General features: G+C 35.4%; 1 long non-coding RNA gene across 1 annotated transcript; it reads left to right on the top strand.

Moving 5' to 3' along the window:
• Positions 1-10,469: 10,469 nt before the first annotated feature.
• Positions 10,470-10,851, top strand: LOC110723598. Its single transcript, XR_002511743.1, has 3 exons — positions 10,470-10,551; positions 10,637-10,694; positions 10,793-10,851. It is a non-coding gene; the product is annotated as an uncharacterized LOC110723598 (long non-coding RNA).
• The last annotated feature ends 3,192 nt before the right edge of the window (positions 10,852-14,043 follow it).

Here is a 14,043-nt window from a genome sequence, read left to right on the forward strand (position 1 = left end):
GGTGACCCGATCTATAATAAATTATTATAGACCCAATATTTGACAATTTAGTCATATTTAAATGATATAATCATATTTTAAATAACTTAGTCTTTTTTTAATGATAAATTCACTTTTTAAATGATACATTTACGTAATTAGTTAATGGATTATATATATTATAATCATATTTTTTTTTTGTCTTTTTTTTTTCTTCTGTTTGTTGTTGTTGTTGTTGTTGTTGTTGTTGTTGTTGTTGTTGTTGTTGTTGTTGTTGTTGTTTTGTAGTAGTAGTAGTTGTAATAAGCAATAAAGTGTGGTTTAAAGTCAAATTAAAAGAACTAGTATGTTTGGTTATAAACCACTATATATATTGTCGATCACTTTTGGATGTATTTAGGACCTGTTCACTTCACCTTATTTTTACTGAACTGGAATTTTTTTTACTGAAACAAAATTATATTTGCTAAACTTAAATTATTTTTGCTGAATTTAAATTAATTTACTGAACAAAAATTATTTTTGTTGAATTGAAATTATTTTTACTAATAATCTATAATAATTCTTCTTTAAGATAACTTAATTTTACTGAAGTGAACTTATTATTACTGAAGTGAAATTATTTTTACTAAACTGAAATTATTTTTACTGAACTAAACTCAATTTTACTGAACTAAACTTATTTTTTTACTGTGCTGAAATTATTTTTACTTAATATTACTTTTTTAAGGTGAAGTGAACAGGGCCTTAGTCAATCATCATAATAATTAAAGAAGAGAAAAAAAATAAACTGATATGTTTTGAACCATTGTGGAAACTAATATGTTTAAACTTTAGAGAGATGCAAGCAAAATAGAATCCAAACTTGTTTAACCATTTGGAAGATACTACCTTACTTTGTTGTGTTTTTATTAAGTTGACATTTTTTTTTATCATGCTTGTCAATAATGCACCATTTTAATAATTAATATATCTCTAAATATCGACATTGTAATATTATACAAAGTGGATATTTAAAAAAAATATGCATATTGAGACGATTCAAATATATAAGATTCCACATGATATGTTTTATACAAAATATAATGGATATAAATTATAAAATCTAGCTACTATAGTTATTAAAGTATAATGTGGGAATAGTGCAAAAGTAAAATAATGTCAATTAAAAATTAATAGAAAAAGTATATACATCAATTAAATGAGTATACTAAAGTAGAAAATTAGAAAATTAATTGGATAACAAGGTACGTATTTGATTACATAACTAAAGGCATGTTCTTATCATGTTGTAAACATATAATATTGATTCCCACGCAAAGGCAAGAATCATTAATATCTTGAAGGTGTTATTACAATGTAGCCCTACTTTAGAAGAAAGCTAGCTTTATGAAGAATAGTATATCAATAATTTGGTAATGAAGTTTACAAAATATAACACATAGGGTAAAATTCAGATTTGGGTTGGGTTTATTAGCTACAATGGGTCGGTTTGTAACGGGTTGAAATGATTAGCAGGCCGGTTTGAGTAGGTTTTGAAAATCATTGGGTCAGTTTGGTTTGCTTTTTTTATTATTATTTTTTTTATTGCGGTTTCTATTTGGGTCTGGTCCTAATCGGGTCGGGTTGTAGTTGGTTCGGGTTATAATTGGTTTAGGTTGAATCGGGTCGGTTTGAAAACAAATTTAGCCAGAATAATGTGGGTTTTGGTTCAAAACAGTTCAAGTTCTAATTGGGTTGGGTTGTAATTGGTTCAGGTCATAATCAGTTTGGGTTAAACCAGGTCGGTTTGAAAATGGGTTTTAGTTCAAAACAGATCGGGTAAAATTGGGGGTCCGGACATTATTGGTTCAAGTCATTATCGGTTTGGATTGAACTTGATCGGTTTGAAAACGAGTTTTCCCAATTTGAAGCGGATTTCAGTCCAAATTATATGGGGTTATAATCGAGAAGGATAATTATCGAGTCAAGTTAGTTAGATAACGGGTAGGAACGGATCATGTTATAATCAAGTTAAGTCATAAATAAGTTGGGTTTATCGAGTAGTGGGTTGAAACAGATCAAAAAATATTGGGTTACCGGTTGAATTTGTGCAATTATAATGAATTTGAACATAAATATGAAGATAATTGACCATATACAGGTATGGTTTTTTCTTAAATCTCAAAAAAGATTCATATCATTATCGCCCATCAATAATTCAATGATGATATAGTTTTTAGGTACGGGCGATGCCCCGGGTTATTGCATATATTACAATAATTATGATCGGTATTAAAGATACATATTAAGACATGTTTTATATATAATACTACTTTTTTTGCTATTAAAAACACATAAATGAAGACATAGTAATAGGGGTGTCCATAATTCGGATAAAAATAAAAATCCAATCCAATCCAAACCGAATTATCAATTCGGATCAGATTCGAACTTTAAATCGGATCGGATCAGATTGAGATTTTTTGGAAATTTGGATTTTCGGATTGGATCGGATTGACCCTAATTGGATCCAATCCAAACCGAAAATCGAATTGTAAAATTAAGCTTGTATAAATATGGATTTCTGTATATTTTGAAGTTTATAGCTCAAATACTTACTACTACATAAAATAAATTAGAGAGACTTTGTATTAATTAAATTAATGCTTGACGTTGAACTATTTATTTTAATCATGATTTTGAAGACTTTTATTTATAGTAAAGCTTTATTTTTATAATTGTATTAGGCGCTAAAAAATAATGTATTATAATTCGAATTTTCGAATTAATTTCCCTTTCATGAGTTGTTACTTAATTAGTTGAATTTTGGTAGTATGTTTTAATGTGTAATTATTAATTGGTATGTTTTAAAGTGTAATTTTAGTTTGTTTTGTATATAGTTCTTGACAAAATTACTAACTTTTATTTTGTTGTTGTATTTTTTTTATTTTTGTAGATTCATATGTAGTGAAGCACAAGTTTATTAGCTATTCAAGTGGGAAGTTCTAGACCTTACATCCATTATACTTGCTATATTGGTATGAACTATAAACTTTATGGAGCTATATATATTTCTTTCTATTTATCTATTTGATAAAAGTTTGTTCATGATATTACAAGTTGTGTCTTGTTTAATAATAAATAATTACAATAATATGTTGAATGTTTGCATCATCATATGCCTAGATACCCGTTCAAGGCTTTCTCATTAGGAGAAAGTCTTGAATAGTTCCCGGTTGGGACTGTTCTTGAATGTTTTTTCTCACTTAGGTGGTGAATGTATGTCTTTTTTTTCGATTTTAAGGAACATCTTGGCTGTCCATTTCTTCTCCATGTTCTCTAGGTACATATGTGGGTAAGTAATTATCTACATCTTGTACTTGGAGAACTGGGGGGAAGTGCTGCCGGATTTTCCTTAAAATTGAAAAGTTGACATACATTCACTAGTGAGAGTAGACATTCAAGGATGGGTTAGGTTGGAGTGATAAGGACACTTTGGAAACATGCATTTGTTCACTATATGAATGGTATATTCACGATGTGTACTTGAAGTTGATTTACATAAGATATGTAGCAATGTACATTATTGATAATATGTTGATATATATGTTTAGAGACACTTTACTAAATGGGAAAGGATCGTGGTTGGATGTATGGTAGACGTGATACAATGAATTTTTGGAATGGGGTTCAAGAGTTTTGCGAGACGGCTTTATCTTATCAGCGCAAAATTGGTGAGGAAGGCCTATACTGTCCTTGTGTTGATTGTAATAATGTGAAGGTGGTTAATAGTGTTGAAATCATTAGAGATCATGTACTTTGTCGTGGGTTTAGACTTAAATACCATGTGTGGATTTGGCATGGTGAAAGTGGAGAGTATAGTGAGGATCTTGATGGGAATGATGTGCATGATAAAAGCAATGAGATTCATGTGGACGAGGAATGGGAGAATGATGAATATGTTATTGATAGTAGTGAGGATGGATCTGAGGATCATCCAGTGGATGAGGTCGAGGATAATGACGTGGATGAGATGTTGCATAATGTCGAAGGTGATGTGTTTGAATTACTATCGGAGGCTTCCAAAAAGCCTTTGTACCCTGGGTGCAAAAAATACTCCAAACTTTCTGCCGTGTTAACACTTTTTAACATTAAGTCGAAGCATGGGTGGACGGACGTTAGTTTTACTTCTTTGTTGACCGCATTAAGTGAGATGTTGCCTGATGGGAATGAAATTCCTACGTCTTACTATTATGCAAAGAAGCTTATGTGTCCATTTTGTTTAGAGTATAAGAAGATACATGCCTGTCCTAATGATTGTATTTTGTATCGTAATGAGAATGAACAATTGGAGGAGTGTCCACGATGCAAGCAATTGCGCTACAAGCGCATGAGTTGCAATCCTGGTACAAAGGGACCTCCTGCTAAGGTGTTGTGGTATCTTCCTATTATTCCAAGGTTTAAGCGTCTATTCTCAAACACCAAAAGACGCTAAAAAACCTGAGGTGGCATGCCGAGGGAAGGAAGAAAAACAGAATGCTGAAGCATCCGGCTGACTCCCCGCAATGGAAGAACATTGATTTGAAGTTTCCGGAGTTTGGTAATGAAGTCAGAAATTTAAGACTTGGGTTGTGCACAGACGGGATGAATCCATTTGGCACTCTTAGTACCTAACACAGCACTTGGCCGGTTCTTTTAGTGATCTACAATTTGCCTCCTTGGTTATGTATGAAACGGAAGTATATAATGCTTTCATTGCTAATAACGGGGCCTAGGCAACCTGGAAATGACATAGATGTTTACCTTGCGCCACTAATTGACGATTTGAGAAAGATGTGGGACGAAGGGGTTTCTTGTTTTGATGCTCATAAGAACGAGGTGTTCACATTGCGTGCAACCCTTATGTGGACCATGAATGACTTCCCTGCATATGGCAACCTATATGGGTACAAGGTTAAAGGGAAAAAAGCATGCCCCATATGTATTGATGAAACATCAAGCATATACCTTAAGAATTCTCACAAAGATGTGTATATAAGGACTCGAAGGTTCCTTAGGCGTGATCACCCGTACCGTAGGCAAAAAAAGGCTTTCGATGGGACAGTGGAAGAGGAGATTGTGCCTAGGACATTGACCGGTGTTGAGGTTTATGCTCGAGTTAAGGGTATACGAACAGTGTTTGGAAAATCTTAAAAAGCTCCGGTCTCAACAGCTCTTTTTAAAAAAGAATCAATTTTTTGAAACCTTCCGTACTGGAAAGAACATGATGTTAGGCACTGTCTAGATGTGATGCATATAGAGAAGAATGTGTGTGATGCTCTTGTGGGAACACTTTTTAATATTTCAGGCAAAACAAAGGATGGAAAGGGTGTACGGTTAGATTTGGAAGAGATCGGGATTCGTCCGGAATTGTGGCCTCAAGACAAGGTTACAAAGGGGAAGGACAGAAAGGGAAAGGAACCGGAACAAGAAACTGTAAATGTTTCGAAAAAAGGAAAGGGGAAGAGCAAGGGAAAGGGAAAGGTCGCGGAGGCTTCAAAGAGTAGAGATGAGGGTAAAGGCAAGGTTGAGAAGAAGTATTTACCACCGGCTTGCTACACATTGTCAAGGGTAGAAAAGCGGATGTTTTGTGCATGTCTTTACGGCATTAAGGTTCCATCTGGGTACGCATCTAACATGAAAAGATTTGTATCATTAAGTGGAGAACTGAAGCTGACAAGTATGAAATCCCATGATTGTCACATGTTGATTCAAGTATTTCTACCGATTGCAATACGTGGTATTTTACCGAAGCACGTGAGAGAAGCTATTACAAGCCTATGTTCGTTTTTCAATACAATATGCAGCAAAGTGCTTGATCCTTGTACACTTGACGCTTTGCAAACGGATGTGGTTATGACTTTGTGCAAATTTGAGATGTATTTCCCACCCTCCTTTTTTGACATAATGGTGCATCTCATTCTTCATTTGGTGCGTGAGATTAAGTTGTGCTGTCTAGTTTTCTTGTGGTGGTGCTATCCTTTTGAAAGACACATGGGCACATTGCAAGATAAAGTAAGGAATCCGGCTCATCCGGAAGGAAGCATAATTCAAGGGACCGTGAGTGAGGAGATTGGTAATTTTGTGGCCGACTATTTAGCCGTTGCTGAACCTATTGGTCTTCTTGCTTCTCGACATGAAGGGAGACTGGATGGTCATGGCACAATTGGGTCGAAACGAATGTCACTGGATCGAGATCAATTCTTACAAGCACACCTTTATGTGTTGCACCATGTTGCTGATGTTCACCCATATTTAGATGAGCACATGGCTAGTTTGCGTGATGAATTTCCATCGAAAGGTGAAAGGGCACTAATGCAGTTGCATAATAAGAGGTTTGTGAGTTGGTTTAGTCAACGAGTGATGAGTCGCTTGGATGAAAGTGTCACCGATACAATAAGGTGGCTTGCTTATGGTCCTAGGGATGATGTTCGCTCATTTGAGGGATATGACATTAATGGGTACACTTTTTGGACAGAGGTTCGGGATTTGAAATCTACGTTGACCCAAAACAGTGGAGTAACGCTTGTGGCATCGTCAAGGGAGTTTGCAAGTGCTAAGGATAAATCACCTGTCGATGCAAAATTGTCATACTACGGTCGAATTCAAGAAATATGGGAGCTTGATTATTGTAACTTCATGGTTGCTCTTTTCAAATGTAAGTGGGTTGATAATATCAGGCGTAATGTCAAGTATGATGACTTTACTCTTGTAGATCTTGGGCACTTGAATGATAGTGCGGAACCGTTCATCCTAACTTCTCAAGCTAAGCAAGTGTTCTATGTAACTGACCCAGTCGATTCAAGATGGTCCATTGTGCTAGCTGGGAAAAGAAGAATCCTAGGCATTGGAGATGTTGAAGATGAGGAAGAATACGATGCATTTGATGATTCAACACCTTTCACTGTTCCTAGACCTATTGCATCAAATGACATAGACGACCAGACATATTATATGCGGTCAGACCACAACGAAGGAATATTAGAATGAGGTACTATACCATTTTATTTGAAATTGTAAGCAATTAAAAGTATTATTAAATTTAATCAGAAGTTAAGTAATTTTATGAATAGTTGGAGGGAAAATGTATGATATTGTTATCTTAGTTGTTAAATTTTCACAAATTCTTGTTAATGAATGAAGTATATCTCAAAATTGACATATTATGATAGAATTTAATTTTTTATGTGTTAACGGTACTAGATAATAACAAGTTATGTCAAAATGCATAAAAAATGATAGAATTTAATATTTTATATACTAACATGTATTATGACCTATATGTCAACATTTTTATCTCTTATGGACCTAATATCGTGTTATGTTTGTAATGACAGGTGTTTATAACTCATGGAGGACGATTATGACCCATTAGTAGAGGATTTGGAGGATGATGATGATGGCTATGAGGATGAGGATGAGAATGAGGACGAGTCGTATGATGTCAACAAGGAGACTGATTTGGGTGAGCCAGAAGATCAGGAACAAGATGCTTATGAGCAAAGGCTTGATGAATATGAAATTTCAGCTGAACGTGCGCCTGCTATTGATTCTACAATTGTTGAGATTGTTGGTGAGAACACTACTCCTCAAACTCAAAGCCAAGGAAAGGAGCAATTGAACACAGGTGGTGGAGTGGGGGTTAAGGCACCAGCTAAGAGAAAGGGTAGGGGTCCGACAACAAGTTTTAAGAAGCCAACCGGTACCATGGTGTTTGAGTATGACAAAAGAGGCCGACCTACTAGCTAATGGATTCGACAATATGCAAACCAAGTTGTCATATGTTCGCGCAAAATCCCCATTAGACTTTCTTGGAAGCAAGTACCTCCAGGCTTGATTCAAACATTTTGGGATGATACCAGGGCAAGTGTTTTATTCAAATGCACATTTACATGTATTACAAATAATTTCACCTAATGTTAGTTTGTAAATGGAAAATAATAATGGCTTGTATTTGTGATTGCAGAAGCTGTTTAGTAGTCCTAATGATCCCCAGAAGAGAAGAGTGTTTGATTCTTTACTAGCGGAGAGATTCAGAGGCTTCAAGACCCACTTGACCAGTGGATGGATCTATAAGAAAAAGAAACACAAGAAGAAAGATTCCAAGGGAAATGAAGGTGAAGGTGGAAATGAGGAAGATGTTGAGGAACAAGAACCACCGTGGAAAAAATGGCCAAGTGTGACGGAGGATGAGTGGAAAGACTTTGTTATTCAAAGAACTCGACCCAAAGCAATTGTAAGAACTACTAAATCTAATGAGAATTGTATAACATATTGACTCTTTTTGCAGTAATGATGCTAACATTACTATTTATGTAGGAAATTCGAGAGCAAAACAAGGCAAATTCATTGAAGAAGGAGTACCGCCATCGTACGGGGGCCAAGACATTTGATGAATGGAGGAAAACTTGGAAGAAGGAGGGTATATACCCCTCTTTGACTCAAGGGTCATCCTCATAACCCTCCAACTCCATGATCACTACGTTAGTTAGTCGTGCTGGCGATTTCATTTGTTCCCTACATACCTTTGATAAGGACACCGGAAAATAGGTCATCAAGGAACCGGAAAAAAAAGTGGCGGATAAACTTGTAAGCTATTTGAAACTTTAGCATAAATTTACCATACAAAAACATTTTATGTATTCATGTTAACATTTTTTCTTATGCTACAACTTGAGTACACTACAGAAGTTGTTGAAGGCAAGCTGGTCCCGACTATAGAGAAATACCCCTTCACCTTGGCTTTAGGAAAGCCCTACCATCCAGGCCGGGTAGTCGGTATGGGAGGGACGTTGCTAGGATGGGAGAAGGTGATGGGTTCAGAATACACAAAAAAGGGAAGATCTCGAGGAAGTGTTAACTCACCAGAAGAATTGGATGCCAAGGTGGCATCCATCAAGGAACAAGTTCGCAATGAGTTTATAGGTGAATTCAATGCTTGGGCAAAGCAAATGAACTTACCCTTGTCGTTCCCCTCGACTACACCGGTCGACTCCATTAGTCACCCAAAAGGACAAGGAGAAGAGGAGATACATGAGGTAGTTTTCTATCTATTAGTTTTTGCCTAGCTTGTGAGTTACGTGAGATCTAATGTGGCATTTTTGATTAATTATTGCAGGTTGTAACTCCCACACATGCGGACTCGAGGGAGGTTGATAATCCAACACCCCATGAATTTCCAGATTTAGAGGTGAATTTAGGATTCGAGGGAGCGTGTTTAGTTTTAACATAGTGAATTTCGTTACATGATCAATTGTGTAGGAAAAGACCCTTTTTGATAATTTCAGTTTTTACAAGTGAATTTCGTTACTGGTGTAGGTAGAGACCGACTGTACACTTCTAGCCCCGGGGCTATCAAATGGAGGAGAGTTGCAGTTGGTGGCGTATGGTAGTGCACAAGCAACGACTGGTGATACGGTCCATTTCCAATCGCTTAGGCCACAACATTACTCGGTCGATATCAATTCTTACATTGCTGGGTTTGAAAACATCCCACTACCGGTGCCTATAGTGGATGATGGGATTACTCTTCTTTGGGAAGAAAAAGGTAGCTATGTGCAATGGCCACGTGCTTGGGTGAGGTTGATCAACGAGGTAATATTTATTTTGATGTTGTGCAAAATAACAAATCTTGATGCGTACTTATTAGCTTAAACCCCGGCCAAAAAATTTTGAACTCTAATTATCTTTGTTTTGATCAGATTTCGAAAAAAAGTCAACCATCAAAGAGAAGGAAGGTGGTGAAGCCTAAAAGCGTTGATCAACATATAAAGAAGATGAGTGAACAAGGGTCGAAGAGTGAACAAGTGTCGAAGAAGAATTCTTCGAAAGGTTCAGCCATGCAACCTACACCACTTGTTGGAGACAATGTCCTTCAATCGCTCACTAAGGATTTAACTTTTCTACACAATCGTTTTAGTCATTTGCCTAGTGACGATCCCATTGAAATTGCACTTCCTAAGGCAATGTTCCATTATGATGAGGATGCAAGTGCATGGTTAAACAAACAAGATGTGAAGGAATTTTTAAGCGGTTCATTGCTTAACATTTCTCTCATTCAAATATTCATGAGGTACGGGCTCATGCCACTTAAATTAATTTGTTGTATATATTGGTGTTGTTTATCCTTCATATATGTCAATTAATTTTTCATTGCACATGCACGTAGAGCACTACGGGAGCACTTAAGTGACACTGATTCACCTAGTAAAGTTGGGTGGTTATGCCCCGAACAGACATCCGAGACTAGAATCTTACACAACTCCCCCGAGGTGATGTATTATGTTATCCATAATATTCGGGAATCAATGCGTGCGGGAGACAAGTTCATATTCGCCCCATGTTATGAGGAGTACGTTTAACCATGTGTAATTCAATTCTTTCTACATCTGATTTATTTGTTGTACCCTAATTATTGATGTGTTTGTGTATTGTGAATTTATGTAGGTATCATTGGTTCCTCATGGTGATTTGTCCTGCTAATAACACAATCTTTCACCTTGATTCAGCTCGATCAACAAAGAAGTACCTCGTGATGTCTGTACTACAAAAGTAAATATAGCTACCTAGTGTTAAGTATCTTAACCTAACTCATTTAGTAGTCAAACTAATCAAATTTGATTTTACTCTCCTATAGTATTATGAAGAAGATACATGGTCGTGCTCCACGGGGTCCTACATGGAAATCACCTATGGTAATGCCACATCATATTGTGATTATCTTAATAAACATTGCTAAAACAATTGTGGGTTTTATGTGACATTTGATTCATTTGATTTGTTCCTATTCTAGTGCCCACAACAAGATAATGGAGTTGATTGTGGATTATACGTGATGAGATTCATGCTTGAGATAGCGACTCATTGTTCCAACACCATACATCTTGATGAGGTACGACCTTAAACTTAGTAAAATGCCCTTATTCTGTGATTTCAAGGCTTAGCCACTTATAACTAAGTATAATTGACATGTTATGAGGAACAACTTGGTCATTTGTTGAAAAATGTAGAAAATGGGCAAGTAGAAGTCAAATAGGCCTTATTTTGGCTATTTTGGATGAAAATGCGACCTTAAACTTAGTAAAATGCCCTTATTCTATGATTTCAAGGCTTATCCACCTACAAATAAGTATAATTGACATGTTATGAGGAACAACTTGGTCATTTGTTGAAAAATGTAGAAAATGGGCAAGTAGAAGTCAAATAGGCCTTATTTTGGCTATTTTGGATGAAAATGCGACCTTAAACTTAGTAAAATGCCCTTATTCTGTGATTTCAAGGCTTAGCCACCTACAAATAAGTATAATTGACATGTTATGAGGAAGAACTTGGTCATTTGTTGAAAAATGTAGAAAATGGGCAAGTAGAAGTCAAATAGGCCTTATTTTGGCTATTTTGGATGAAAATGTGACCTTAAACTTAGTAAAATGCCCTTTTTCTTTGATTTGAAGGCTTAGACACCTATAACTAAGTATAATTGACATGTTATGAGGAAGAATTTGGTCATTTGTTTAAAAATGTAGAAAATGGGCAAGTAGAAGTCAAATAGACCTTATTTTGGCTATTTTGGATGAAAATGCGACCTTAAACTTAGTAAAATGCCCTTTTTCTTTGATTTCAAGGCTTAGCCACCTATAACTAAGTATAATTGACATTTTATGAGGAAGAACTTGGTCATTTGTTGAAAAATGTAGAAAATGGGCAAGTAGAAGTCAAATAGGCCTTATTTTGGCTATTTTGGATGAAAATGCGACCTTAAACTTAGTAAAATGCCCTTTTTCTTTGATTTCAAGGCTTAGCCACCTATAACTAAGTATAATTGACATTTTATGAGAAACAACTTGTTCATTTGTTGAAAAATGTAGAAAATGGGCAAGTAGAAGTCAAATAGGCCTTATTTTGGCTATTTTGGATGAAAATGCGACCTTAAACTTAGTAAAATGCCCTTTTTCTTTGATTTTAAGGCTTAGCCACCTATAACTAAGTATAATTGACATGTTATGAGGAAGAACTTGGTCATTTGTTGAAAAATGTAGAAAATGGGCAAGTAGAAGTCAAATAGGCCTTATTTTGGCTATTTTGGATGAAAATGCGACCTTAAACTTAGTAAAATTCCCTTTTTCTTTGATTTCAAGGCTTAGCCACCTATAAATAAGTATAATTGACATGTTATGAGAAACAACTTGGTCATTTGTTTAAAAATGTAGAAAATAGGCAACTAGAAGTCAAATAGGCCTTATTTTGGCTATTTTGGTCATTTGTATATGCGACTGTTTTTAATTTTCCCAAGTATTTAATTTTTACATATTAATTTAATTTATTCTAACATAATTTATATATACTCCAAGTTTTTCAAGGTGCAAAAGGGGGATCCGTTAACTAGCAAGGAGCTTTATGAAGTTCGAGACATGTTGGCATCTTTCATCACCTTCAATTTGTAAATGTGGCATCATTATGAATTATACTTTGTTTATTATTAACTTTTAAACTACAATTTTGACTAGTTATTAGTATTGTTTGTATTTATTTATATATCACACTTTATTTAATTTGTTGTATTGCATTTGGTTTTTAATTATAAAAGTAGTCTAAAAATATATTTTTAATTCTTGTTATGATTATTGAATTTTTAGCAATAATATGGTAGAATATTATAGCAGGATCAGTTGCAGGATTAATTGCAGGAATAATTGCAGGACAAAAAAAAAATAGAACCTTTTATTGCCACCGGTTTACCGGTTCGAACCGGTGGCAATAGTCATCATTCAGCAGCAAAAAAAACCGCGAAGATTTATTATTGCCACCGGTTAACCGGTGGCCATAATTAGTATTACCACCGGTTAACCGGTGGCCATTAACACTATTGCCACCGGTTTTGAACCGGTGGCCATTTGATGCATTATTGCCACCCCCCAAATGACCACCGGTTCAAAACCGGTGGCAATGGGGGGTTTTCAACCGGTGGCCATTTGCATTTTTCGCCTAGTGAAGGAGGGAAAAAAAAAGTTACAATCGATTGAATTAAATAATTGAAATTAATCATATTGTCCTCATGATATAATATTTACAACAAATAACACACACTTGAATTTTATTTCACTTTGAACAAATAATATTTACGTAACATGGAAAACTTAGCTTTTTCTAGAAAGCCATGAGATTTAATTTTTAAAATCTATAACCCTTAATAAAAGTGAGAACTTAGTAACAGTAACTTGTGGTGTTATTACACTAACACCCCCGAAATTAATGGAATTCCGAAAATTCCCTTTATTCTAATTGGTTGATGCTTCATGCTTGACAGCTTGAATGCTTTTTCACCGACTTCCCTTGCCTACTCCCTTAGCTCTCTTTCTTTTCATCTCAAAAAAAAGCTCAGAGTATTTATGGAAACAAGGAGAGAGAAAGCTAGAGAGAGAAAATATGTCTTCCTTCAACAACTATGGCGATGAGCTCAAAACCACCTATCATCCCTTCGACGATGGTTATGGGAGCTTGTGGAAGATGATATTTGATGTCGTTTTCTCCGATCTACAAGTATAATTCTACTCCTTTCTTAATATTAAACTACCAACTAAAATAACAAAAACCCCATTTGTAATTCAATTTTTTTTAAAAAATATCCAGAATCATTTCTGGTGGAATTCGGTTTAATAGGATGTCGTGATTTGGGAATTGAGCTATGGGAATTAAGTTATGCGAATTAAGCTAATGGGATTATGTGAAAATTGATGCATGACAAGCTGAATTAATGTGGTATGATCTAATGACTTCTTCTTTGTTACCAGGATTCGTGGTGGAGGTGGTATTCTGAATCTCTCTCACACTCACTCTCTAAATTTACCATTGGAGCAGTTTTTGAGTTTAGTTTTTTTCTTTGAATTAGCTGATCAATTACCACTCCTCTCTTGTGAATTCGATTCCTCCAGTTTCGGCCCGCCGTCTCCGAGGTTCCCGTTCAGTCTGAGATTGTGTTTCAATTTCCTCCATTAAAGCAGCTTCTTGAGGTAAGATCTCTATCCTTTTTATAATCATCTAATATCA

The sequence above is a fragment of the Chenopodium quinoa genome, unplaced genomic scaffold (assembly GCF_001683475.1).
Source record: "Chenopodium quinoa cultivar QQ74 unplaced genomic scaffold, ASM168347v1, whole genome shotgun sequence".
In the NCBI taxonomy this organism is placed as follows: Eukaryota; Viridiplantae; Streptophyta; class Magnoliopsida; order Caryophyllales; family Amaranthaceae; genus Chenopodium; species Chenopodium quinoa.